The sequence below is a fragment of the Acinonyx jubatus genome, chromosome D1 (assembly GCF_027475565.1).
Source record: "Acinonyx jubatus isolate Ajub_Pintada_27869175 chromosome D1, VMU_Ajub_asm_v1.0, whole genome shotgun sequence".
NCBI lineage: Eukaryota > Metazoa > Chordata > Mammalia > Carnivora > Felidae > Acinonyx > Acinonyx jubatus.
In genome coordinates, this window is record NC_069390.1 from 11,265,731 (window position 1) to 11,270,320 (window position 4,590).

The window sequence follows — 4,590 nt, forward strand, 5'->3', positions numbered from 1 at the left end:
TTCACACAATATTGCCCAAGCAGGCCCTGAATGCCAAAAAAAAAAAAAAAAAAGAAAAGAGAAGAGAAGAAAAAAGAAAAGAAAAGAAAAAAGAAAAGAAAAAGAGGAGGTTTTGCAGTTGGCCAAAGGAAGGGGGACTTTTTTTTTTAATATGGTTTTGTTGTATTAACCAAAAAGAAAACTCATAACTCTCATAACTTTTAAAGAGCACCCCAGCAATAAAAAGGATAGTAATGAAGGAAAATGCTATTTAATTTAATAAGTGAAAATATGGGAAAGGGAGAGAGTGAGCCTCGTTGAATCTCGGACTCCACCAGAATCCCTTCTATAGCATCTCAGTGTTCCAGACTCTGCTTGAGCTTCCAAGGAGAGAGATCATCAACTTGTAAGACACCACATTCTTGTTGGACAACTTGTTTGTTACAGTACCACACATTCGTTTGAGCTAAAGTCCATCTACAAACAACTTCCTCCCACTGATCCTGTTTTTACCCTCTAGAGCTTTCTTCTCCTTGACAGTTCTTCTAAGTATTAGGATGGATTTTGTGTCTTCTTTTAAGTCTTTAGCTCTCTTCTCTGTAGAGCAAATACTCCATCAGTTTTCTCTCCAGGAGATCATATTTGTATGCTCTCACACCAGTCACCTTCTAATTTTCCCTCGTTCCATGTCCTTCTACAAATTTTCACCCAGAAATGAACACAATCCACTGAGAATATTTTGTTCTGCGGAACTGTTATTTTCCATGACCTGTGAACTATGCTTCTATCAATTGCTCTTGATCACTGTAACCTCTCATAAATTTGGTATCAGATAAAATCTCCATATTGTTTCATATGCCTTTCAATACTGCCTGACCACAATTTATTTTACTAACATGTGTGTAGGACTTCTCATTTAACACTAATATATTGATTTTTTTATTGGTTTAGTCCAAGAGATCCAAACTACCAAAGTTATCTTCAGGAATTATATTATTCATCTAGTTTTATGTCATGGTCAAAATTACAATTATATTTCATTTCCTTTGTCGAAATCATTAACCAATATCTAGAATAGAACATGATAAATAAGCACCTATGATAGTCCTCCTCTTTGGGAATTGTTGTCCAACTGGATAGAAATATGCTCAGTTAATACCATCAGTGGCACATTGTTAACAGTTATGACCCTCCTAGTGGATCTCCCCTCCCTGAATCCATGCCCCTGAGAGGCCCTCGTGCCCCTATGGCTATGTGACTTGCTTTAGCCAATGGGACATCAGCAAATATATTGTAAACAGAGGCTTACACTTGCCCTTTGATGTCTGTCTTCCCTTTCTGCCCTGAACCTGACACATGAAGAAGTCAGGGCTAGGATGACACCCAGAGATAAGCCACCAAGGAGGTTCCCTAGACCAACCCCAGTAGATCCACCAGATGACTGCAATCATGTTATTGGACCCCACCAGAAGAACTGCCCAGCTGAACTTGCTTAAAATGCTGACCCACAGAAATATGGGCAAATAAAATGATTGATAAATTTTAAGTCGTTGAGTTTGAAATGATATATTTTGCATCAAAAAATAACCAATTCAGGGACATCTGTGTGGCTCAGTTGTTTGAGTGTCCAGCTCTTGATCTCGACTCAGGTCATGATCTCACAGATTGAGATCAAGCCTTGCATCAGGCTCTACTGACAGCACACAGCCTGCTTGGGATTCTCTCTCTCTCCCGCTCTCTGCCCCTCCCCCACTTACACTCTTCTCCCTCTCTCAAAATAAATTTAAAAAATTTTTAAAAATTCTTAAAAAAAATAACCAATTCACCATCTGGTCTATAATAAACTATATATTCAAGAAAGATATCATGGGAAGCCTATCAAATCTCTTTATACAATCAAAATACACTACAGCACTGGTATAAATCTAAACGTTTAGACGCCTTATGTTAAAAATGAAGTGCATTTGGCATGATTTATCTTGGGTCACTGCATATGGGCCTTTACATCACCAGGCTTTTCACGCCTACAGATTATCTAATCAATCATGCATTTCCAGAATTTTACTAGGGATTCGCAATGAGATGGTTATCTTATTGTTTTGAAATCCACTGGTAGTTTATAAATTTTTTTATTTCTGTAGCTTCATCTGAATGGGAAAAGAAACATTTCAGTAGTTGTGAGTGCCTTGGGGATGGAGAATACGCCTTTAATCTTGAATTCCCAGCATCTAGTAGAGTGCATAGCATTTATTAGACTCAGCTGATTTACTATCAAGAGATAAATTACATCTAGGGAGGGTGGTTACTGCTCATAAAAACTGTATGTTCTTTATACAAAGGGATTGTGTTCTAGCCTTTTTCTACCATTTGTATCCTTCGCTGCTCCCTTCACAGTGATGGTACTCCATAAATATTTGTGGAATTGAACAGGACTTCTTTTGGAGATCTTTTTTTTCTGGTTTTCAGATTTTTTTTAAATATTTTTATTTATTTTTGAGACAGAGAGAGATAGAGCATGAGCAGGGGAGGGGCAGAGAGAGAGGGAGACACAGAATTTGAAGCAGGCTCCAGGCTCTGAGCTGTCAGCACAGAGCCTGACGTGGGGCTCGAACTCACGGACTGTGAGATCATGACCTGAGCTGAAGTCAGACGCTTAACTGACTGAGCCACCCAGGCGCCCCTCTGTTTTTCAGATTTTTTAAAATGTGTCTGATAAATGCACATTCTTTTTTTATGTTTATTTTGAGAGACAGAGAGAGAGAGAGAGAATGCATACACAAGCAGGGAAGAGACAGAGAGAGAGAGAGGGAGAGAGAGAATCCCAAGCAGGCTCCACACTGTCAGCACAGAGCCCAATGCAGAGCTCAGTCCCATGGACCATGAGATCATGACCTGAGCTGAAATCAAGAGCTGGACAACTGAGCTACCCAGGTGCCCTTATACATTCTTATTATAAACTTTTTTGAAAAATTTATTGCTAATACTTATTTTTGAATGCCTTATTTGATTCTATATCTATAAATCCTACATTCCCTAAGACTTGCAGATAATAAAAAATAAAAATGGGAACTACAAAATACCCATCTGAGAGAAGTAAGTAGAAATTATTATTGCCTATTAAAAGAAGATCATGGGGCACCTGAGTGGCTCAGTCAGTTGAACGTCTGACTCTTGATTTCGGCTCAGGACATGATCTCACAGTTCATGAGTTGAACCCTGCATGGGGCTCTATGTTGGCAGTGCAGAGCCTGCTTGGGATTGTCTCTCTCTCTCTCTCAAAATAAATAAATGAACTAAAAAAAAAAAAGAAGATTATATATTTTGCTATATTTAACCCAGTTTTAGCAAGGGTATTTTTAAACTTTCATCACTCATAGAAAATTTTGAGAATCTATAACTTTCACTTGCTGCAGAGTGGATGGTATTGATGCATATCCTCTTTATTCCAATAAAGAGCCAAATGGACAGGCATCCTTTGCAATTACACCTGGAAGAAAATCCCAAACAGACCCTCATTTCTCTTGTCATCCTTTTACAGTGTTGCACTGTTCAGAACAGAGGAAGGAGGGTAATGAAGAAAAGTTGAGTCACAAGACACTAGAAAACATGGGGATAGTGCTGACAGAGGAAAGCAGGATATCTGAGGAACCTGTGGGGCCATGAAAAGATGAGAGGAGTCAGGAGTTATCACAATGGGCAGCAGGGAGTAGATGGGGCACCAGATCATCTACCATGCTTCTCTGGAAGGAGGATCATGGGACTGAGATCCAGGAAACATGGAGACATGGTTCTAGGAGCTATAAACTGGGAAAGTCACTTTGATCCTGCAAGCTTTGGTCTCAGTATCTAGAAAATGAAAGGATTAAACTAGTTAATACTAGGATATCTACAAAGCACTAACTTTGATTCCTTAATTTTCCCACTTTCTGTTCATGTCTATCAATACTCAGGCCATTTCTGCTCACTTTGGACAGGCCACTTTCCTACCCCAATGGTAATCGATTTTTAGCTGCTTCTCAATCAGCATGTGAAAATGAACAATGTGGGCATGACCAAATGGGACAGCAGTTAACCCTTGTCTTCTCCCAAGCAGGACAGAAGGTCTGAATGCTTGGATTCTGTGGGCCTCTGACTTGGGAAACACACCCTCCCAAATGTGGTTTCAAAACTCAGATGTTGCCATGTGACTTTCATGTTATTTAAAAGAAATGAGTGCTTGCTTCACAGCACGTGTGCTAAAATGGAACAATACTGAGATGGGCAAGGAGCCGGCACAAGGATGGTGTGCAAATTCATGAAGAGTTCCAGATTTTTACAAATAAAAGACTGAACTCATAGATACAGAGAACATATTAGCTGTTGCCAGAGGTAGAGGATGGGGATGGGCAAAATGAGTGAAGGGGGTCAAAAGGTACAAACTTCCACTTATGAAATAAATAAATCTTGGGGATGTAGTGTGCAACGTGGCGACCATAGTTAACAATACTGTGTTGTACATTTGATAGTCGCTAAGAGACAAGATCTGAAAAGGTCCCATCCCAGGAAAAAAAATTGTAACCATGGTGACGGATGTTAACTAGGCTTGTTGTGGTGATCATTTTGCAATACATA

General features: G+C 39.4%; 1 non-coding gene across 1 annotated transcript; it reads left to right on the forward strand.

Moving 5' to 3' along the window:
* Positions 1-4,191: 4,191 nt before the first annotated feature.
* On the forward strand, positions 4,192-4,293 carry LOC113595537 (U6 spliceosomal RNA). Its single transcript, XR_003416063.1, has one exon. It is a non-coding gene; the product is annotated as a U6 spliceosomal RNA (small nuclear RNA).
* Positions 4,294-4,590: the final 297 nt, after the last annotated feature.